The sequence below is a fragment of the Perca fluviatilis genome, chromosome 23 (genome assembly GCF_010015445.1).
Source record: "Perca fluviatilis chromosome 23, GENO_Pfluv_1.0, whole genome shotgun sequence".
Lineage (NCBI taxonomy): Eukaryota > Metazoa > Chordata > Actinopteri > Perciformes > Percidae > Perca > Perca fluviatilis.
The window spans coordinates 24163216-24188680 of NC_053134.1; the positions used below are offsets into that span (position 1 = coordinate 24163216).

A 25465-nucleotide genomic window follows, 5' to 3' on the forward strand; every position below is an offset into this window, starting at 1 on the left:
AGGTCCCTGGCCAGACTCGAACAAGGAACAATGCAGTTCATGGTTGGCTCTTTAACCCCTTGGTCACCAGGGCAACACGAGGCTAACAGCGCCATGTACTCCTGAACACAACCTGACACAGATACAATGTTTACACTTGTGTAGTCTGGGACGCATTTGACCACGTATCTCTTGTAGTGTATGCGTCCTGATGCACCCCTGACAAGGACGTAACAGGAAAATGCGCCGTCAATGCGGGACACGGTGGTAGTTTTGCCGACAGCGCACCAACGCTCTACAACTTGCCCATTTTACGATGATGTTACGCCAAGGTCTAGGAGTGTCAACATAAAACAAATAGGAAACGGGAGAGTGGAAATTGAAATAATAAAGTCATTTATAACTTTGACATGACGCAATGTTATTTCACAAACACAACCAGGGATCGCCAACCCGCTGAACGCGGGTAGATTTCGGCAGTGGCGGGTAATGCGGTCACTCTCACTAGCCACTTTGGCGGGTGGCATGCCTTTATATTTTAACACTGCCGACATGAGTACTGTGCCAACAGCTGTGACCCAGTGTGCAGCTGCAGCCCACGGCCGGAGTATGGTGGCCCGTACGGCACATCAGACCAGCAAGCCGTGGCGATTCCTTAAAATATCCCACAGAGCACCTTTCAGCGCGCGCACGCAACATGGCAAGCCGAGGCAACAGATGCGTCTTTACAGGTCATATACTGTATAAGGTATAGGTTTGTAGAAGAAGTACAGAGAGAGCGCGCAGCAGGACAATTTAGCAGGACTTTTGGTCTGTGCGCTCCGCTTCCCGTGACCGAGGCCGCGTGCCGGCTGCTGAGTGACACGCAAGGGCACTCCGAATCACTTTCAACTATTTTCAACTAATCTTCTACACCCCATCTACACCTAGCTTATAAGAAGCTACTCTTTTTAGGTCTGTATTTTATTCGGTTGCATGTTTTAACACAAAAAAGGAGCTTTACACACAGAGCTATATTTATCAGAGCTGAATATTTGATGACTGCATTATTATATTTTGTCTTGATTTAGGTGTTTTCAGTGCTCATTTAAAAAGGGTTGTTAATCTGGTTGTTCAAGTTAATTGTAGCACACCATAGTCAACTTTATTGAAATAAAACCGAATAAAACGTAAGTTTTCTCACAAAATAGCGGCTAGGGAAAATGCTGAGTGGCTAGTAGCTTTGGAAAACCACTAGCCACACGGGCTGGTGAGCAAAAAAAGTTAATGGCACACCCTGAACACAACCAAACACAAACAATCTTATCTTAATAGTTATCTATCGGAAGCTTACCTTCAGGCTGAATCAAGGCTAAAACAATAAACTAAATATATACAGAAGGTAGGGCAAGGTTAGCAAATAACTTAAACAGCCGCTAAGCTTATAGGCAAACAGAGAAGTCAAACAAAGAAACACATAGCCCTCTAGCCACAGCTATAAAACACTAACCACCAAATTCACTACAGAATGCAACTCAACACAGTAATCACAAAGTCCAAATGGTTCACTTGAGGTCAAGGGAATTATTCATTCATTAAGCATTTGACAGTGTAATCAATTGTTCCACTTTACTTGAGATCAAGGGAAATATTCATAACACAATTATATATTCAAATTTGTATATTAGGATAAACCCCTTGAGATGTAGCATCTCGTTTTCAATGGGGTCCCAATTATAACTCATGACAGCCAATGTAAAACCTAACCACTTATGGCATTTTATTGCAATGTTAACACATAAAGCTAAAGAGTTTCTGTAAGTTTGATAATTAGGCCTGCTATGACATTTAATACAGGTTAAGTTTTCTAGGTTAATGTCAAGTTGTTATAACACAATAACACAATCAAACAATGGTAACTTTGCATCAAAAGTGTCATAATTTACCGGACACTTAATGACAACAGTCATAAACATTCATAAAGACTCCTTGATGTTCATCACAGGCGTCATGTCAGTCTTATGCACACCCCTTGAGATACTTTTAGTACTGCCAATAATTTTCCATGCGCCAGTTTCTCTGCGAGCATAATCCAGCCATAGAGAAACTTGCTGCAAATATCTGATCCATCACAGTGAACAACTCACCCCCACTATTTTTGTGAAAGTAACAATGTCTGGCAATGTTCTCTCTGACATCAAAGGTTAGAAATAGGCTAAAAAAAAAAAAAAGGGAAGAACTTGGTGGTTTCTTGCATTCAAAGTTACTGTCGAGTTTGTGGTTAGAATTTTATAGCTTCTTGAACGCAGCAGGAGGGGTGTCAACGACGGTTCTCGAATAAACCTGTTTTTTTTTAGACTGATGCCGATATTGACATTTGAGAGTTGAAAATGTTTTATTACAACACATCAGCTGTGCAGTTGCTGTCATCTTTAAAAGAAATACTAACTGCTGCCAACTGCAAGCAAATGAAGACAACAGTACCTGGCAAATAGCCAATGAAATTGCAGCAGGGGCATCTGACAATTGGCCCCACTTGGCATCAGATTTGGGCGATCTGCCTTCATTGTGTTGTTGTTATGCCACACTCGGGACATTGCAAGTTCGGGGCTATCCCCTGATAGTAGCCTCTCAAGCCGAGGGCAATTAAAACTATTCTATCAGCCACTGAGCTTAAATCATAGAATACAGGATTTTATTTTCTGTCATGGGGGTTCTTATCTGCCCATCTTGAGCAGCATGCTCAAAAGAACGACAACGGATGCAGCCTGGCAGGTTGCAAATTTTAAAAAAAGATCAGCAGTAAAGTGAAGTAGTAGGCTACAATTCATAGTTTATGGGCAAAATATGCAAAACCACTAATATGGTCCTTTAAAGTACAGACCCTGAACTTAGCATTTACATGTAATGAACCTATACACACTCAAAAGCACACAAAAGATACACTTCGTTAAAAAAAAAATTTTAAATTGGAAGTAAGAATAAATTAGAGTGTTAGAGAGCTGCTTGGTTGCTGTCCGTTTGTCTGTTATGAACGTTGTCGTTACTACAGCCTTGCATTGTGGGATATATACGCCGGCGAAGGGACAAAATAATTCATGCAACTAGTTCACTCGTTATTTTAAGTTGCATTAGTGAAGTGAAGTAGTACAATTCATAGATCAGCAGTAAAGTGAAGTAGTAGGCTACAATTCATAGTTTATGGGCAAAATATGCAAAACCACTAATAGGGTCCTTTAAAGTACAGACCCTGAACTTTAGCATTTGCATGTAATGAACCTAAACAGACTCAAAAGCACACACGCACAGTAGGTTTTTCAAATTACAGGGACTAAAAGAGTGAGAATGCCCCTATTTAGATTTTATTCTAGGGTGGTGTCAAAGTCCATGCCGGCCGGACAGTTCGAGCGAGATGCAGCAGACGACGTTGGTACCATGTAGGCTGCATCAACGGTCGCCAAGGGTGTGCTCAGCACCTTAACCGATCGACACCTCGAGCTCAAAACCACATCGTAACCGACCTAGCAGTCCACGTCAACGCAGGGGTCATATCTTGATCGCTTTATGACTCGTGGAAGGTCTGGTTCGTCTGATCGCACCGGCAGGATGTGAGATGTAGAAAAAAAAAAAAAAAAGAGCTAAGCTGAAAGGAAATGGTCTGAGGTTTCTCAGTTGTGTGTTCTTGACGCACATCTCCAACTGGACTCCATTTTCCTTTCTCCTGATCAGCTTCCTGTGTCCCCTTGTTAGTCAAAAACCTTGGTTTTAATAAATCACAAAGCCCTTCTCTCCCTGATTCCTGTCCCCTCTCCTTACTAGACTATACGGGTAGTACACAGGTATTTGTGGGGGGGGGTGTGCTTGAATTCATTGTTTTATCCGTTGTTATTATCATATGCGCAAGTCCATTATTACTCGCAGCAGGCTGGAGTTTTTCTTTCGTCAGTGAACGCATTGAGGTGATTTGTTTGGTTCATTTAATGAGGTTTACTCCCGGGGGGGGGGGGGGAGTATGGACAGAAGTGGAGAAGTGACACAAAAACTTTCTGCGATCATGAAGCCTAATGTAACAGTGACAGTGTATGAACAACACTGCAGACTGGAGTGTCTGTTGACAGCAACAGAGGGCTGGGTTAAAATAACCCAGTCTCCAGTTAACCCTTGCGTTGGCTTCCCTTCGACCATGAACTTGTTGTCCATCCAGGTCAAAAGTGAAATTGAATTTTTGGTGATTTGTTTCAGCATTTTGGGCTCTTTTTCATGCTTTTGACACTTTTTAACATTTTGTTTTAAATTCATGATCAATAAACCTAATTTATATGACACTATACCTACTTTCTGAGGTAAAAAGGCAGAACTTCTGAAATATTTTGAGATTTTAAGATCAGAGGATGTTGAGTGGGTCACAGACTGGTTTATGTCAAAGTTTAGTCAGGATACCGTTTTAAAATCATTTAAACATGTTTTTTCAAATGTTATAAAAATTGAATATAACACCCCAAATTCAATGAAAGTAATCATTCATTTTACCGGCAAAGAACGTTGTATGGGTTCCATACAACGTACATCCATGCATCCATGTTATATTTGGGCATTGTGTTTCAAAGAAACCCATATTTCATCAGAAATATGGGTGATATAATGCAAAACTGATTTTACCTTGTCATAGTTGAAAAATGACAGTTTGGAGGGTAAATAGGACATACATAGAACCTCTAAATCCCATTGACACCTTTTCTCTGCAAATCTCACAATTTGAAACTGCCTCTGAAAATGGGCAAATCTCAACGAGCCGCCGAGTTGATATCAACTCCTCAACGCATACCTCATTTGGCTCTAGTCTCTAGTCTTTGTCACGCCCCAACATTTACATAGCACCACTGACCTGAGGTCAGCATAGTCTTCTGAATCTAGGTCACACAGATCTCAGAAATTGTATACATTGTTCGTCTGCTATTTAATTACTAAATTCACTTCTGAGACTTTTTTTAATGGGAAGAGGTCAAATATGCCGGTTAAATGTGCCGTTTTACGAAAATTAATGGCTAAATGCAAATTTTGTCCGACTGTGTGTCGGAGTTCAGCAGGAGCTTAGCAGGCTAACGTGACAGCGGCCGGTGCTGCCTCGCCACCCGGCGTGTCCTCCTTCACAGACCCTGGCCTGCTGTGAACCAATCAGCGCGCAGCTCATCTAAATATTCATGAGCATACCATATTTGGAAGAAAAGCTCTCGTTCCAAATAGGGCCAAAACACAGGGATGCATAAGGGCCAATAAAATATCAACCAGGCCATTTTCAGCCCAACCAATGTTACATACCCCATTAGGAGACCATAAGGAACAGTGTGAAATACCCTATATAATCATTCTATCACCCCTTTAAATAACTTTGACAACGGGTAAAATTGGACCCGAGGACAACACAAGGGTTAAAATCCACCTTTGTTTTCAGCGGTCTGATATCGATTAACAAAACCCTGAAATCAATTTTTAATACATGCCTTTTCACCATGGATGTGGTAAATTGACTCCTTTTTTAACCTGTGTAAATGTATCTGAGGGTTGCTTCTTGCTACAATTTACAGCATAAGCTCTGGGTTTGTGTGCGTGCGTGTGTGTGTGTGTGTGTGTGTGTGTGTGTGTGTGTGTGTGTGCGCACGCGCATTGCTTCAACACTGCTGTGAACTGAAACTTGTCGACCCATTCTGAATACACCAACGTGACCAAAATTACCAATCTCATATCTCGCTGAGTAAAATAAAACCACACCGTCCTAGTGTTCTTCAGTGAAAGAGGACACATTAATGATTAAAAGCAGGCCCTATTGATGACACATCAAGAAAGAGAAAGAAACCGAGTTGATAACGAAGAGTCATTATTTACGTGTCATGCTCTGGTTTCTGTGCAGCAGCGAGCCAGATGTCGGCTCCGCCGGTGTGGTTTAACCAGTAATTACCAGCGGGATGAGGTGAGCGCCAGCTCGGTCAACCGTTGGAAATGTTCTGACAGCGGGTTTCAAACTGCGATGAGAGACACTTTCATATCAAAACATGCAGTATCCAAACAAAGACCAGTTGTTCTGTCGAGACTCCTTTCCAGCAGTGGAAGAAGAAAAGTACTAATGCCACACATGTACAAGAATCCTGCACTGCAAAAATGATACTTTACCCGGTTACACTCTACTTGAAGGTATCTACATAAGAGTGACATGACACTGTCATGAACGTGTCATAAACATTATAAACAAGTGATAAACGTTAGTGACATAACGCTTCTTTTAGTAAGTGTCATTCGTTTTTTGTCAAGACAAGTTATGGTTAGAGTTAGAGTTAGAATTAGAGTTAGGGTTAGGGTTAAGGTTAGGGTTAGGGTTCATGTGTCATGACAGTGTCATGTGTTCATGACTGTGGCATGTCACTCTCATGTAGATACCTTCAACTAAAGTGTTCCCCTTAACCCTTATATTGTGTTAAAGGAACACGCCGAATTATTGGGACTTTGTCTTATTCCCCGTCTCCCCCAGAGTTAGATAAGTCCATACACACCCTTCTCATCTCAGTGTGTGCTGTAACGCTGTCTGATGAACCCACCGCTAGCCTAGCTTAGCACAGATCCTGGAGGTAACCGGCTCCATCTAGCCTACTACTCCGAATAAGTGACAAAATAACGCCACCATGTTCCTATTTACATATTGTGATTTGTATAGTCACAGCGTGTACAAATAACAAGGTCACATGAGACACAGCCATCTTCTAACCGTATACAAACTGGGAACTATATTCTCAGAAAGGTGAAGCGGTGCTACTTCTGCTACTTGGGCGGAGCGATATGCCCGCAGCACCTGAGAAGCCCCGAGCAGAGAGTACCAGCGCTTCGCCTTTCTGAGAATATAGTTCCCGGTATGTATATGGTTAGAAGATGACTTTGTGTCATGTGACCTTGTTATTTGTACACTCTGGGATAACACAAAATCCTGGCATCAAAATAGGAACATGGATAATATTTTGTCAATTATTAGGAGTAGGAAACTAGATAGGAGCATTACAGATCTAATCTGCAAGCTAGCGTGAGTTCATCAGAACGAAACGCACTGAGATGAAAGGGGGACTTATCTAACTCTGAAGACGAGATGACAAAGTCCCAATAAGTCGGCGTGTTCCTTTAAGGTCAAATTTGACCCACTTTCACGATAAAAAGTACCATTTCCTTTTTTTTATTGGAACAAGGCTTCACGATATCCCCAGAAACTAGCTATTCTAACAAAACAAAAGATGTCACAATTTTAGTTAATTCTTTAAATTAAAAAGTGTCTACAAAAAAAAGTTATGTATTAGTTTGCAAGAGTGGTAGGCTATATTTTAAGATATAAAAAAAGGTCCATGGGACCAAAAACAAACAAACATTTAAACCAGTGTTTAGATGCAAATGAGTACATAATAAGTTAGCTATGAGGTTAAAACCTTTATTGGCTGATAATAATTGTTTTTTTGAGTATTTTGGGCTGAGTTAGAATAGAATAGAATGCCTTTTGTCACTAAAGCAACTCCTTTTCCAGTGCCAACACGTACGTAAAATAAATATAACAACATGGAATAAAATAAGTAGTGCAAAAAAGGGGGGTAAGGTGCACAGTTCTGAGACGCTATATACGCACACACACACACACACACACACACACACACATATATATATGTATGTGTGTGTATATATATATATATATATATATATATATATATATATATATATACATATACATACATACATACATACATATATACATATATATATATATACATATATACATACATATATATATATACACATATATACACATATATATATATATATATATATATATATATATACATATACAGTGCCTTGCGAAAGTATTCGGCCCCCTTGAACTTTTCGACCTTTTGCCACATTTCAGGCTTCAAACATAGATATAAAACTGTAATTTTTTGTGAAGAATCAACAACAAGTGGGACACAATCATGAAGTGGAACGAAATTTATTGGATATTTCAAACCTTTTTAACAAAATCAAAAAACTGAAAAATTGGGTGTGCAAAATTATTCAGCCCCCTTCAGTTAATACTTTGTAGCGCCACCTTTTGCTGCGATTACAGCTGTAAGTCGCTTGGGGTATGTCTCTATCAGTTTTGCACATCGAGAGACTGACATTTTTGCCCATTCCTCCTTGCAAAACAGCTCGAGCTCAGTGAGGTTGGATGGAGGCGCGTGTGTGAACAGCAGTTTTCAGTTCTTTCCACAGATTCTCGATTGGATTCAGGTCTGGACTTTGACTTGGCCATTCTAACACCTGGATATGTTTATTTGTGAACCATTCCATTGTAGATTTTGCTTTATGTTTTGGATCATTGTCTTGTTGGAAGACAAATCTCCGTCCCAGTCTCAGGTCTTTTGCAGACTCCATCAGGTTTTCTTCCAGAATGGTCCTGTATTTGGCTCCATCCATCTTCCCATCAATTTTAACCATCTTCCCTGTCCCTGCTGAAGAAAAGCAGGCCCAAACCATGATGCTGCCACCACCATGTTTGACAGTGGGGATGGTGTGTTCAGGGTGATGAGCTGTGTTGCTTTTACGCCAAACATAACGTTTTGCATTGTTGCCAAAAAGTTCGATTTTGGTTTCATCTGACCAGAGCACCTTCTTCCACGTTTGGTCTCCCAGGTGGCTTGTGGCAAACTTTAAACAATACTTTTTATGGATATCTTTAAGAAATGGCTTTCTTCTTGCCACTCTTCCATAAAGGCCAGATTTGTGCAGTATACGACTGATTGTTGTCCTATGGACAGAGTCTCCCACCTCAGCTGTAGATCTCCGCAGTTCATCCAGAGTGATCATGGGCCTCTTGGCTGCATCTCTGATCAGTCTTCTCATTGTATGAGCTGAAAGTTTAGAGGGACGGCCGGGTCTTCGTAGATTTGTAGTGGTCTGATACTCCTTCCATTTCAATATTATCGCTTGCACAGTGCTCCTTGGGATGTTTAAAGCTTGGGAAATCTTTTTGTATCCAAATCCGGCTTTAAACTTCTCCACAACAGTATCTCGGACCTGCCTGGTGTCTTCCTTGTTCTTCATGATGCTCTCCGCTTTTAAATGGACCTCTGAGACTATCACAGAGCAGGTGCATTTATAACGGAGACTTGATTACACACAGCTGGATTCTATTTATCATCATTAGTCATTTAGGTCAACATTGGATCATTCAGAGATCCTCACTGAACTTCTGGAGAGAGATTGCTGCACTGAAAGTAAAGGGGCTGAATAATTTTGCATGCCCAATTTTTCAGTTTTTTATTTCTTAAAAAAGTTTGAAATATCCAATAAATTTCGTTCCACTTCATTATTGTGTCCCACTTGTTCTTGATTCGTCACAAAAAATTACAGTTTTATATCTTTATGTTTGAAGCCTGAAATGTGGCAAAAGGTCGAAAAGTTCAAGGGGGCCGAATACTTTCGCAAGGCACTGTACATACATATATATATACACATATATATATACACACACACACACACACATACATATATATATATACAGTGTGATATGCAAGTGTGGGTTATTGCACATTATTTGAATATTGCCCAATCTTGGTGATCATATTCAATGAGTAATAGATATTGGACAATGAGAGTAATGATATTGCACAGTATACAGATATTGGACAATGAGAGTAATTATATTGCACAGTATACAGATATTGCACAGTAGTGGAATTGCACAGTATTATCAATATTAAATATTAAATAGCATGTTAAATCACGGGTCAAATTTGACCCGCTAACACAGAAGATGTCTGCAGCTTTCTAACACAGTACAAGGGTTAGGTAAAAGTATGTAAGTATCATCAGGAAAATGTACTAGTATTAAAAGTAAAAGTACTCAATGCAGAAAAATCCTCATATTTTAGAAACTGGAAACGATCCAAACTGTTCATTCAATCAAGTCAGTGATTAATCAACTAATCATCTCAGCTGGACTTGTTGGCCGTTACCTTGTTGGGTAGTTCAATTTATAATAAAACATATTTTATAAACTCCATGTGTTTTGTGTGCAAAAATCTTACATTTCTAAAGTAACTAAAGCTGTAACAGATGAATGTAGTGGAGTAAAAAAGTACAATATTTCTCTCTGAAATGTAGCGGAGTAGAAGTAGAAAGTGGCATGAAAAGAAAAGACTAGTAAAGTACAAGTACCTCAACATTTGAACTTAAGTACAGTACTGGAGTAAATGTACTTAGTTACATTCCACCCCTGCTTACAGAGAAACCAGAGAATGTTCCAATTAAAACAGAAGAAATTCAGTGTGATTGTTCCACAAGACCACAGAGTTTCAACTAAATGAATTCTAATCTCATTTCAAAATAAAAGCGCGCAAATGGAGACAGATTACTCGACCGCACACTTCAAACGTCTCCACATCTGGGGTGCAACTATCAAACTATGACATTTAGTTCTAAGCCCGAAAAAGCTACCCCTCCTTATGACCTGTCTCTCTTAGTTACCTGTTATACTTACGCTGCTATAGTCCTAGACTGCCGGGGGACTTCCTTCCTTTGACACACTGAGCTGCTCTCTCCTCTCCCTTTCTATTACTGTTTCTATTACTGTTACTATTACTATTTGTGTGCAGCCCGTCCCAGAAATGCTTGTTACTAATCCTAGCTTCTGGGGAGTTTACTCCCCGGAGTCCTTATGATTTTTTCCCCCAGTGTATTTCCTTGGAGAACGTTGGCACCAAGATCCTGGTTGCAGCTGTCGCCGTGGTCCTGCTGCACTCCCTGCTGAGCTCAGCGATGCCCTGCAATGTCATGCTGCGTCCTGCTGAACCCTGCAGCTTCCCGCTACATCCAGTCACTGTTCCATTATTAATGTGACTACTATCGCCACTGTTCATCACACCCCCAACCGGCTCGTCAGACACCGCCTACCAAGAGCCTGGGTCTGTCCGAGGTTTCTTCCCAAGAGGGAGTTTTTCCCCCCCACTGTCGCCACTGCTTGCTCTTGAGGGAATTACTGGAATTGTTGGAATTGTTGGGGCTTTGTAAATTATAGAGTGTGGTCTAGACCTACTCTATCTGTAAAGTGTCTCGAGATAACTTATATTATGATTTGATACTATAAATAAAATTGAATTGAATTGAAAATCAAACAATTATCCAGAGCTTTCAAAACGTGTACTCTCCTGATTCGCGTGATTGTATATCACGTGAAGTATGCCGCTTCAGCAAAAAAAAAAAAATGTACTCCATAAAATTGCCAACTTGAATCAATTCAATTCAATTTTATTTACAGTATCAAATCATAACAAGAGCCATCTCAAGACACGTGAGTTCCATTTTGAAATCCTTTTGTGTCGTTTCCAGCCTTGTGCATTCTAAAAGCAAGGCGTTTCTTTGTATTTCTTCCAAGAACAATTTGGAAAGTATGTCCTTGCATTTACAGCAACAAGTTCAAATGTGATGAGATATTTCCAACACTGAAAACGTTGTGCATGATTACATTTAAACATCGGCTGCCAGTACATTTCCTGACATAGTTGCATGAAAAAAAAAAAAATCCCAGATCTCTGGCAGCTAACGGTTTATGTGCCGAGGGCTTCCTCGGAATCCCTAAAGTTTCCTTTTAATCAAATATGTGGGGGTTTCTCCAGGAATTTACTTGGACTCCTAACATGGAAGGCCTTGCCCAGATTGGTCACGGCAGTGCGACTCCCCTTTTTTATGTGTGTGCTGAGGAAAAGACACACACACACATACACACACACACACACACACACCGGAGGCATCCTGACCACACATGAGACGCTGCTGTTCATTTAGCAACTGATTATTCATAAGCAGAAAATTGTTTCAGAAAAAAAAAAATCTATGTTTGTTCCCGTCAAACGAATAAGCCCCTTATCCAAAATGGTCACCGCATGCTAATTGTGAAACCAAAAGAAAAACTATGAAGACTTCAAGAAAGGGAAACTAGAGCAAGATGGAGGTAGACAGACTATATATGGCACGTCCCGGTAACGAAGGGAAAGAGAGTATTGCACTTTTCACATGCACCTTGTGAGTGTTTGCATGAAATAACTCTAAGGGACTCTAAGCAGGTCAGGACAAACAGTGAAAAGAACTCCCACGCAAGTACGTCAACATACACAAAGCCTTCTGCTTGGACTAATGCACAGAAACGGTTGCCTAGGCGCTCCTGATATTTCACTAAGCTTTATGACTCAGTCGCAGGCTCACTCCACAATATATATATATATACATAACAAGACACTGTGTTTTAGGGATTTGAGACAAGATGTGCAGTCAATAAAAGCGTGCCGTTCTTGTGTGACCTGTGAAAATGTATTTGGTCACAGCTATTATTGACTCACTTATTGGTCGTGACATGAAGAACTAAGTGGACAAAACTTGTCCCATGTGCAGATTCTGACCTTTTTGAAACATATGTGAAGTCCTTAACACCTTGTGTACTCTTGGGTCACACGACGTTAAAAATAGTTACGTTTCTAAATACATTTTGTTTCAAAATGTTTTACCAAAACTAGTGCTGTCAGTTAAACGCGTTATTAACGGCCTTAACGCAAACCCATTTTAACGGCGTCAATTTTTTTTTATCGCTAGATGAAAGTATTTTTTGGGCCTAGCATTGGCCTAACTTTGTAGTTTTTTTTCACATGCTGTTGCAACAACTAGACCGGAAACAAAACAACAGGCACGCCGCACACACTTGTTTGGGCTCGCGAACCGGCCAAAGAGTAGCAGGCTAACGTTACGTTTTGAGTGGAAGGCGAGCGTGAGACGCCGAAATGGATGGCAATAAGATTCTGAATGGAAAGTTTACTTTTAAAAAGTTGCCAAATGGTTCCATTGAAAAGACCAAAGTGATCTGTGTGTTTTGTCGTTGTGAACTGAAGCTATCATCGCAGTACGTCCAGTCTGAAATACCACTTGATGGCCGAGCACACCGCTGATGGCCGAGCACTCACATCCGGGCGACAAAAGCACAAAGCAAGCCGATCCACTTTTCCATGTTGATAAGAGCATTAAAATGAGAAAAAAATTAAAAATAATGGGACAAAAAGAAATCAAGGGAGATTTAAAATAGATAAAAATGTGCGAGTTAACTATGACATTAATGCGATTAATCGCGATTAAAATTTTTATATCGTTTGACAGCACTAACCAAAACTGACATGTGCAATGCAACCTTCTCATTTATTTGGCAGGCATGGCTGCAGAGCACAGGCGGTATTGAAAGGGAGATTTCATTCTTTTGTTGTTTCTTGTATTTTGTTGTGTTGTGCATGATCAAAAAAAATAAAATCTTTCTTTCACAAATCACACCCCGTTGCAACTGATTCAGACATCATCCCCCCCACCCCCCACGATGCCCTGGACCTGGAACCATCCAGCCAGGCTGCGTCTTCACAGAAATTCTCCAAAATGAGAAATTGACATACAATCTGAGGCTTCACGGATCATATGGACAAAAAACAATTACCAATAGACTTGAAAATCAACGGAGCAAGGGGGTACATCAGTCAAGTTTCTATTTTCTCATTCTTCCGTCGTGCCTCGGTTGAGTGTTTTCATATCAGTGCCGCATTACGTTACGCTCTACTTCCTGTCAATCACCTGACACCCACAGATAGAAATGAAAAGTCTTCTCCGGGGTTATAGTGTATGGCTTAATCATTTCAGATATTCATAATCTTTGGACTAAGATTAATTATTGCTTCAAGGCACATTTTAAAGTTCAACAGCAATTAAATTGCTTTGCACATCACATGTGTAATGTGAAAGGTGTTGCTGGAACCCACAGAGAGTTATCACCGACTGCAGTTGCCCTCAGCTCAATGCAGCATTTTAGTGTCTTTCAAGCTCATTGTTTGGGTTTCACAGCCTGCACTTTTACTGTTTTGTCACCGGCTGATAACCTCTTAAACTCACCGTAACTCACCGACGACCAGGGCCACACAGAATCTGCAGCCGCTGAATTGCCCAGAATGTTCTGCAGAATTAAACAAATAAAAACAAAAGTCAGTGGTTGCGTCTGAAATCGCATAGTCTACATAGTCCACATAGTCCACATCTACATAGTGTAAATAAATAAAAAGTAGTGTGTATCTTTTCGGAAGCTGGGATTTTCAAATGCCATCCTGAGAGCCTCCCTGCCATTGAAGACGCGTAACCATGGTAACCCCTGCCGACCTCCGCACTAGCGGCATTGCCAGATAACGCTTAAATTACTGAAAGAGGTGAAGAACTAGACCAACGGTCCTTTAAACTGTTAGAAATGAATAAATTAGAGTGTTACTGACGTTACAGAGCTGCTCGGTTGCGGTCCGTTTGTCTGTTATGAACGTTGTGGTTACTACCGCATTGCATTGTGGGATATTTATGCCGGCGTCCAGTGTCCAGTATTGCATACTGTAATTTTTAACCGGAAATAGTATGCAATTGCTGCACTATTGGTTTCGTACTAAGGTCTCGGACGTACTAAAAAATCTCATACAGCCTACTGTTTAAGCCTACTAAATAGCATGTTGGTATGGAATTTCGGACGCAGCCAGAATGTTAACACAACTCTAGCCCCCCCAAAAAAAACAGCCTCCAAAAAAAACAGCCTCCTAAATTTTGCAGATTTTCATTCTGGATTACGGCTGAAAAATATGCAGATTCTGTTTTAGCAGCTAAACAGCCAGATATTTCCCTCAGTAGTTGGTGGAGACCAAAAACAGAGTTAAAATACAGTGGCTATTACAGTTACATTCATGAGGTGGACACAAACTATACACTATTATAATTGCAAGTTGCCAGTTTAGTTTTTATAAAAACATGGTAATTAGTTGTAAAGCCTTAGCATAGTAGTTATTATATTATAAAAACTTGGGAATTAGTTTTTATTAGACAAATTATTTTTGTACCCTCAACTATTATCGTTATGTTGGCAGCACAATCCAGAAAGAGTTTTTAAAACTCGTTATTTTAAGTTGATATAACTAAGCCCTTTTTACAATGTATGAATAAAGGCTTCATGCCGCCCTACACGTTATTCTAGGCAACTTTTAAACAATATATGTAGTAGGGGCTCAGGGGCGGACTGGGACAAAAATTGGGCCATGGCAATTCCGTCCCTTACCGGCCCAATTTCAGGACGGGATAGATAGATTTGCTTTATTATTGCAAAAAACAGGCTCACATGGAGGTTATGGCACCAGCAGCATGAGGCTTTAATAATTAAATAATACAAAACAATTCATAAAACCTTCAAATAAACTACCATGGCACCATCTTAGAATAGAATGGGGGCGGTGGGGTTAAGGGGTCCTTGGCTTAAAATACGTTGAAGACCCCTGTTCTAGTGTTAAGTGTTTCTAGTGTCCTTGGTGTTTTGGATTCAGCCATATGTTTATTAAAGCTCACTTTTTGTTCTGCCAACCCACCGGTCTGGGCTCTTTCTTTTGGGTCCTCCTTTTGAACTCTCAAAACCGTGCAGCTTTAAATAAAAGCCTGTGACTTTGTTGTGTATTTTAAAGCAGTTTCGATTGCCACTTTGTTCTTGACGGAGCGCAGTCAGCTCATATGAAGAGCTGCATGTGCCATGTACATTTCACTGTCACTTAGCATGCATACAGTGTCTGTGGACAGAGGGGTCGAGGACGGAGCAAGACTCATAAAGGCTCAAGGACAGTGAATGCAACACGTGTAAAATAGAAAGGAACGCCGTTATAAACTCTCCATTCTTTCAACTCTCTCTCTCTCTCTCTCGTTTACATTTCACACAGGAGAAAACAGACAGAGAGACAATAAAACCTAGTTTATTAGCAAATGCGTTTCACCGGCGCCTGAAACCCCCCCCCCCCCATACGGTTGCTATGGAAACATGCCATAAGAGGCAGTGCTTTTGCCTCTCTGAGGGGACTGATTTACCAGGAAAAACCTGTGGCTCCACGCCAATCGGAGGCTGCCAGAAGGACTGAAGGCCAATCCACAGAGCCAATCGTATGGCGAGATCAGGAAGACAGAGATTAGCGCGTCACAACTTTTGCTTTCCATGTGACTAGTAACTTCTAGGTATGTGTGGATATGCTAATTTCAGTCATTGTTTTTTGTGACTTTCTACCCCCCTCCCCCTCTCGCCATCATGACTCAGTGTCATCATGACTCAGGTTAAAATGGTCCTGGCAGCATAACAGCTCACACACAGGTCACAGCCACCTCTAACTCTACGCAAAGAGGAAGTGATACAAAAATAAATAGCAGATTTCACACCAGTAAAAAAAAAGTTTTTACACATTAACTATTGCTGCATGTTTGAACTTTTTGCAAAAACTCCAAAAGTCAGTATCTGTAATTGTTCCTGAGCTAAATACTGAGAAGCCATGCTGTTGCTGAATGATACAGAACATTTCCCATAGAAAAATAGGTTGTTTGTCAGTGCCTATAAACAACCTATTGGGCAATTCCAAAAGCTACTCATGGTTAAAGTCTAAGTTTGAGCAACTAATGCCGACCTTACCCCAAGCTATTTTTCAAGCGATTCCATTGTCGCAGACTACTTTCCAATGTCTGAATGAGATCCTGAGAGTCTTGCTAGAGTCAGGGCGCTCCCGTGGTCTCAATCGTTTGGTCTAAGGTGGTCATAAAACTCAGTCCCAGTCAGTCTTTTTCCCGACTTGACGTTCTGACAAAATCAAACATGTTTGATATTATCCTAAGTTTTAAGTCTTTGTAGCGAACTTAAATCACGTGAACATTGTCAACAACCAATGGGTGCGCTCCCTCCAGCACCAAACAGGAAGCAGCAAATGGCTAGAGCCAGTGTTGTTTATTGCTGCTATGGCGCTGCACTAAGCTAAACGCTAAAGAGGGAAAGTTGCTGATTTTCAACCCTTCTGAAGTGAGTCATCCAACGGTACATTTACCAACGGATTAACACAGACCTCCGGGTACTGGAGACATTCATCTACATGTACTGCAAAACAGAAAATCAGCAAACTTTATTTAAGAATTCAATTAAAGTGCCTAAAACCTGCATTCCATCTGATTTCCAGTCCACTTCTATCATAAACTGTTAATATTAATGGATAAAGCATCCAGTTCGGCGAAGTACTGCAAATGCGGAAGTGCCTTAAACCTGCATTCTATCTGAATTCCAGGAGGGGCCGACACGTGCGGTTGCAAAAGAAAGTGAGAAAGTGACCCACTTCTCACTTGATTTATTACCTCAGTAAACATTTTCATAATTAGTTTATGGTCTCAATCGCTAGTTTTAAGTCTTCTGCAACACAGAAGGATGTTTATTTTTTGAATAATGGTCTCGTTGATTTTAAAATCGACGATAAAGCAGGGGGTGTTTTAGGGCGTGGCTATGATGTGATTGACAGTTTGCGGCCTGTCTTATATGTAATATAACTACGGGACAAAGATATACTTAAAACCTAGCGAAGCTAAATCTTACCTCGAATTATGTAGGCTAGCTTTCAGCAGCAGTTGCATCCAGATTGCCGGTGAAAGTGTGTAACGTAGAGCGTAAGCAACGTTGCCAACTCTCAGCTAACGTCACAGTCAGATACCGCCCAACAGTCTGTGGCTCCTCCCTCACTCCTCCCTCTCGTCTAAAATCGTCACATCCGCAACCAGGATGGCTCCACGACTCATAGCAGATCTCCACAAACCAATGGGTGACGTCACACATGCTCTGTCTATTAATATTTATAGTCAATGGTTTCTATGGAAGTCTATGGGAAAATTAGCCTACCTGTCACCTGATTTATTACCTCAGGAAACATTTCAATAACGAGTTTATGGCCTCAATCGCTAGTTTCAAGTCTTCTTCAATACAGCACAATGTTTAATTTCTAAATTATGGCCCCATTTATTTTAAAATAGAAGATAAAGCAAGGGATGCTTTAGGGGCGTGGCTACACACCGACCTGTCAATCAGGACAGAGGCTTAGCAATGCTAACTATGGCACTGTGTACATTAAAATGGCTGTGAACTTGTTTTTGGGTGGTCCGTGTTTTCATCTTAAACTTTGACCCTCTCACTGTGTGTTTTCACTTCATCACAGTTGATTAGAACATTTTGGTTGCCTAAAAATGTCGTGTTCAGCAGTCAGTAGCACATTTTTTAACCAAAGCTAGTTAGCTAGCACTAGCATTAGCTGATAACTTAAGGGAAAGTCACTCTCTGTACATGCAAATGAATGACGCCAGTACCCGGAGGTCCCACGTTTACCCGCCGGCAAAAATCCGCTGGATGAGCTGCATCTGGTTTAGTTAGCGTTTAGCTTAGCGCGGCATCCCCTTAAACACGTCATTAGACACGTCATCCGCCCCAGCTCCGCCCTCCTGTCCAAATATGGTCACTCCTGGCTCCAAAATACCAAGATGGTAGACTGCAAAACTGCTGGCTTCAAAACGTCCACAAACCAATGGGTGACATCACTGCTGCTTTTCATTTTCATTTCCATCCATTATTTTTGCAGTCTATGAGCCACACCCTTTTTTTGTGACTGCTCTTTCACATGGCTAATAGTAAGATACAGACTTGTTAACAGCCAGTGGTGGAAGAAGTATTCAGATCCTTTGCTTAACTAAAAGTACTGATACCACTAATACTAAGTAAGTAAAAATTAAAAATACTGCATTAAAAATGTTATTTAGGTAAAAGTCGGTAAGTATCATCAGGAAAATGAACTTAAAGTACCGGTTTTAAAAGAACAAGTACTCAATGCAGAAAAATCCTCACATTTTAGAAACTGGAAACGATCCAATCAGTTCTGTCAATCAACTAAATGATTAATCGGCTAATCATTTCAGCTGGACTTACAGCAGGCCATTATATTTTTGGGTAGCTTGATTTATAATAACACATCATATTTTATAAACTACTCATTCCTCCTTTCATGTCTTCAGCTGTCCTATTAAAAAGGCCTAAAATGCCCAAAAAATAATCGTAAGATATATATATATATATATATATATATATATATATATATATATATATATATATATATATATATATATATATATAAAATGTATAAATGACGTAGAAAGTGGCATGAAAAGACTGAAGAGAAAGGACAAGTACATCAACATTTGTCGAGGGATACATAGAAAAGTTACAGGTATACATAAAACGAGGGATGGGGTCTGATCAGATGCACACCGTCCTTTTTTCCCCAGGGGCCCCCTTGAAGGTTAATTTCGCCCTGATCACCTTACAATTCCTTCCCAATTCCTTCCACCACGAGTAAGATGGTTGTTTGGTAGCTCTGAGGGCATGATATGCAGTTAGTGCTCTGGATTTATCGAGGCTGGTTTGGTGGCGCAAGCAGAACCTGCCGACACAACGGGAACGGTGCGGCTCGTAAAGATAAGACCGCTTGGAATTACGAATACTGCCCCGCTGCACAGTCCATAGCTGTCTGCCCAGCTCCTCCTGTGAGGCCCTGAGGGCTCCAACGAAGGGAGCTGGCTTACTGCAGGTGCCACGCGCACGCACGCACACACACACACACACACACACACACACACACACACACACACACACACACACACACACACACACACACACACACACACACACACACACACACACACACACACACACACACACACACACACACAGCCTTTTCCGAGGAAACACTTCACCAGCCCAAGCAAAGAAACATCTAATCTCTCACCTTGGTATGAGCACGCACACGCAAACACAGCCCTAACATCCATTAGAATCCCATATCGTACAAGTGAAGTAAGAGCAGCGGAGTTGACTGTGTATGTATTGTTGGCATTTCTCCCCTCATGAATATGAAATGAGCTCAATTAGGGCGAGCGCTCTGCGTGGGATCGCTCCTTGACACGGCTCTAATTGAAATCAACAGCAGCTCGGCCTCCCCTGCCAAGGCCTGCCTAATGCCATTAGAGGGGATCTCAGGGCATGGCTGTTGTGTGTGTGTGTGTGTGTGTGTGTGTGTGTGTGTGTGGGTTGATCTGACACATGCATCCCACTATTTAATGATACACTAATCCCCATTCACACCTGCAACAACAACAATGACACAAATGGAATGAAATAGCACACACACACACACACACACACACACACACACACACATCCTGTGTGGGGGAAGTTAAAGAGGAATAAAAGAGCGGGCCATACCCTACCCACCATCCATCTCATCTAACACCTCAATTCACAAACAACAAGTCGTAATGAGCACATATTTCTTTTTGGTTACTTGCACATTGTTCCCATCTAGTGGAAATGAAACAGACTGCAGCAAGGTAATTGGAGAGCCCACGCACGCACGCACGCACACACACACACACACGCACACACACGCTCACACACACTCACACACACTCACACACACTCAAACACACACACACACACACACACACACACACACTCACACACGCACACGGCAGGATGTGTTTATGCCCTGGGTGGTTGCAATCAGTGTTAACACTATCAGTGATACACATGCATGAACCTGAAAGCGAGTAAGACCTGTAAGCTGCATGTTTGATTTCCCAAGCCCGGGGGCAGCCACAATAACACACGCATACACATGCACTCACCCGCTGCGAGCACTGCTGTTATGTAACCAATAGCCACGTGTTGCCGTGGGAATGGGGAAGGAGCGGGTTGGGGCGGGGGGGGAAACACAGAGACCAGACAGACAGAGAGGGAGGAAGGCTAAGAGAAGTATCAAATCAATAAGATAAATCGTGAGAATTTGGTAACAAAGCGAGTCTGCCCACTTCTATATATACACACACACACACACACACACACACACACACACACACACACACACACACACACACACACACACACACACACACACACACACACACACACACACACACACACACACACACACACACACCTCGTGACTTGGTTAAGGTTCAGGCGAGGCTAGAGGGGCATGATAACGACAACAAGGGCTGTAATTTCATTCTCTCACATGGGAACAAACAAGAGATATAGAGGCTGACTAATACTGGATTGGATGTTTTGTAACAAAAACAGAACTTTGTTTTGATAGGATACTTTAAAGCTGCACTAATCTATATTTTTACATTAAACAGTCCCTCCAGAAAAACGCGATTATGCGATCGCATAATTCAATGCATAATCAGCCAAAGGCCACATTTTTTTCAAATACGCCGCACTTTCGCCGCATAAATTGCTGATTTCCGCGCAAAATATGCGGGGCTTGCATGATTTCATGATGCATGATTTTCGTTGCAAAAAAAAGTCACATATATCTGAGCAGAAAGTTGAAAAATGTTGCGTTTACTTCAAGAGCAGCCATTTTCCCCTGTTGCCATGGGAACGTTATGAATTGACATAATTACGCGACGTGAACATCATCGAAAAGCAGGGTGTTGGGGGGGATCATTTTTTTTTTTCTCTTTTTCATCAAAAGTTTTTGCAATTTCATCGCATAAAATTACATAAATATCCCGCATATTCCATCGCATTTTTTAAGAAAACGTGCCGCATAATCAAGGATTTTTGCCCGCAACAATCACAAAAAAACTCCGCATTTTTCTGGAAGGACTGATTAAAAGGTCCCATATTGTCAAAAGTGCGATTTCCATGTCTTCTTTGATTATAAACAGACACCAACTCCAACTGCCGTTTCCGTAAGGAAAGTCTCAGTAGTCTCAGTACTTGGTGGAGACCAAAACAGAACTAAAAAGGAGAGTGATTTTTTATCACAAACACAAGTCACAGTGAATGCTAATGTTGCTCAGTGTACGCTGATTATGTAATAAGCAACGGTTTGCTCTGATGATGATGATGATGATGATATGTCAGGGTTGTCTTTACAGATTGTTGCGCCTCACATCCAAGGGGCCGTTTAAAGAATTGTTACCTACATAATGACATTCTAAACTTTATACTTTACAGTTAAACAATTAACTTACTTGTCGGTGCTCTCCGATGGACAAACTATGAACTTGGGACACTGTTTTGGAAATTACATCAAACGTATCTTTGGCATTTGTGTAAAATCAATTTATTTTCTTTTTGAGGCGGATACTAATATCACTATCCCAAAATGTCAAGCTATCCTTGGATCTTCCTTTAAAAGATCCAAGATATGTGCTGAGTAGGACAGTTGAAAAACACCCACGTGAACAAACGATGTAATCAAAATTGCTCCTAATTTTTCTCAAACTTATATTTGGCATTTGTTTACTGCAGTTTCTTCCCACTAATTGGCTGACATATACACAGATACACGTTTATCTGCTATAAGCTAAAGTGGGCCGATATTTATTTATTTATATTTCTAAAGAGAAAATTCTCATCATTTAGTAAGCATGCTTGTGTGTATGTGCGGCACAATTCAGTGAGTGTGTGTTTATTGTGAACAAAGTGAGTGTGATCTGCTGTGAACAAAGTTTCTCTCTGTCCCTGTGTGTCTGCTTCTTTGGCACAACAGCGCTGCTTGAGTTGGTGTGTATGTGTGAGTGTGTGTTACAGAGGCAGTCTGTAGAGCAAAACTGGAAGTGATTCTTTGCAAAAAAATGCTCTGTTATTCCAGAATGGTCCACAGATAACTGCATTCTCGGAATGATTTTACATTTTCCGGGTTTCCCCCAGAAACACAGACCGAACCAAATAGTTTCTGTGATAATAACAGTAAAATTGAGAATTTAAAAAAAGCTATAAGACAGATTCCATAGGGCCCTCCATTCATTCAGTGCTAAAAGCTAAGCGGACATTTGAAAATATGACTATGTCTAGGTTTCTAGCCAAGACCGCCTTACCCTAACTGCAGTTTAAAGACGTTGTTAAAATACATAACAAAATAATTTCCAGTGGCTTAAGCCCGGTGGGGGGGCATCTTAAGCCAGGTGGGCCACCAGGCTTGGAATACACTGGGGGAAACCCTGATTTTACATCTCTACAATAATACCCAGCATGATGGAAAAAGAACTGGAATAGCCTGTAAAAGCAGCAGCCCTGTCTCCTTTCTATTTTTCTGCATCTAGGGAAAAAGGCAGCAGAACTTTTTTTTTCAGGGAAAGTCGTGCTCTGTTACATCAGGGAGAGGCAGAGGGAAAGGCTATAAACGGCAAGTGTTCCAGGTCCATTTTCGACAATCTAGGCCAGTCACTCTGACGTAAAAGCCAGTGAGGAAGAGGGGAGCTGTTGCATCGCTCATTAATGTGTAGAGGTGGATGTGGTCAACGAGGAATGGTCACATGTATGTCCGTGCATGTTTGTGTGTGGAAAAACCAAACGCCACAATGTCACAGCAACACCAGCGGGCCTTGGGAGGCTTTCTGTGAAAGCAAAGCCTTCTGTGTGCTGTTTTTTTTTTTGTGAAGTCGCAGGAACCCGAGATCTCATGCCACGTCATCCTGGCCCATCATCCTCCAGAGGGAACTGGTACCGCCGGTCTATTGGGTTCCAGTCCATAGATTGTAAAAGAAATATCTAATTTCCAGCAGGGGGCGACTTCACTAGTTCCAAATAGGAGCCGGTTTCTATACAAGTCTGTGAGAAAATAAGCCTACTTCTCACTTGATTTATTACCTCAGGAAACATTTCAATAATGGGTTTATGGCCTCAATCGCTAGTTTCAAGTCTTTTTCAGTAAAGCATGATGTTCATTTTGTAAATTATGGTCCCATTGATTTTAAAATAGACGATAAAGCAGGGCATGCTTAGGGCCGACCTGTCAATCAGGACAGAGGTTTAGCAATGCTAACCATGGCACTGTGTACATTAGCATACAGTAGACCTAAACTTGTTTTTGGGTGTTGTCCATGTTTTCGTCTTGGAATCTGCGGGGTTGTGTTGCAGTCTCAACGGCCGCAAACGGAGACCTTTGGCAACACCGACACTGACGCCAATGTTTCGCCGCCTGATTTGGTCATGACGTCTCGTTCTCTGAGACTAAGCTACTAACGTTACCATGGCTACATACACGCTGCCTCCTGTTTGTGCCCAGTATACGAGAATGTATTCTTGTTCACTTTTGGCTCAAAATTCCAATTAAAAGCCAACTTGTAGCGATGTAAATGTAGCCGTACTATATTGGGGAGTTCTATGTAGAAGACTATATAGGGACCCCCCTCTCCCCCATCCATTGGGCTAAAGTGCTGTCAATCTGACAATTGTGATTTCCACACAGCCAGATTTTTCTTTTTTTACCACGGGCTTCCGTGACACTAAGGACCAGGATGAACTTCCTGTTGCCCTGGTGACCTCAGATAAGGAATTTAGCACGTAGGAATTCTCAGACTTTGCTAACTTTCAGCACTGGTTGGAGTGGTTAAGGAAAAAGGTCAGTGCGGCCTCCGTGCTGAAGGAAATGAGCACTTCCCCTTTTCAGTAGTGTGGTTTTAGGTGTCATGGGCAGACGTCAAGCAGCACGGGATACATGACACCCGCTCTCGAAGCCCTCTCTCTGTCTCTTTTGCTCTTCCCATCAGAGGCTGCCAGGAGGACTGAAGGCCAATCCAGAGAGCCAATCGTGGGGCGAGATCAGGAAGACAGAGATTAGCACGTCACAACTTTTGCTTTCCATTTGACTAAGAACTTCTAGGTATGTGTGGATATGCCAATTTCACTTTTTCTCTATTTCTTTAGTCATTGTTTTTCTTGAGTTTCTACCCCCCGCCCCCACGCCATCTTGACTCAGTGTCACCATGACTCAGGTTAAATGGTCCTGACAGCAGGTTACTACAGCTCACAGGTCACAGCCACCCATAACTCTCTGCAAAATAATAAATAGCACCAAAAGTCAGTGTCTGTAATTGGTCCTGAGCTAAACTTTGAGATGCCGTAATGTTGTGGAACGATACAGAACTTTTCCATAAGCCTACCAAGTCTTTAGATAATAAATAATAATAATAATTATAATAAACTTGATTTTTTTTATAGCACCTTTCATACAGAGAGTGTAGCTGAAAGGGCTTTACAAGAAAGTGGAGAGACCACAAAAGAAACAAGATCACATCAAGACAATAAAATCAGTTACCGTATGCCAAGAACAATAGATTATGTAGAAGTCAAAACAACACAAGGGAGAACAAAACATGTAAACTATGATAATAAAGCGAACGCGTGACAATCTGTTAAAAACCGTGCTGAATAAATACGTGTTCCAACGGTCGTTTGAAAAATGTCCACGGAGCTTGCATCTCTTATAGCCCTGGGTAACGACTTCCACAGTTTTGGTGCATAGTTAAAAAAGGCTGATCTGCCGATTTTCTTTTAAATTTGTGTGATAATATGCAATTTAAAAAGGCGGCTGCAGAAGATCTAAGAGGCCATGAGGGATTATGAAACAACAATAGATAGATCTGTAATGCAGTTAAAAGCAAACTCTGTCAACAAAGTCCAACAAAATGGGTTGTTTGTCAGTGCCTATACCAGAACAACCTATGGGGCCATTCCAAAAACTACTCATGGTTAAAGTTTAATGTCGACCTTCCA

The 25465-nt window shown here is 41.2% G+C and overlaps 1 long non-coding RNA gene across 1 annotated transcript in view; it reads right to left on the minus strand.

The window, feature by feature from the left end:
- LOC120553435 overlaps positions 1 to 25465 on the minus strand; it is an 84394-nt gene that overhangs the window by 45484 nt on the left and 13445 nt on the right. The window contains exon 2 of the long non-coding RNA XR_005638165.1: positions 13936 to 13996. This is a non-coding gene — a long non-coding RNA (uncharacterized LOC120553435). The remainder of the gene's footprint in view (positions 1 to 13935; positions 13997 to 25465) is intronic.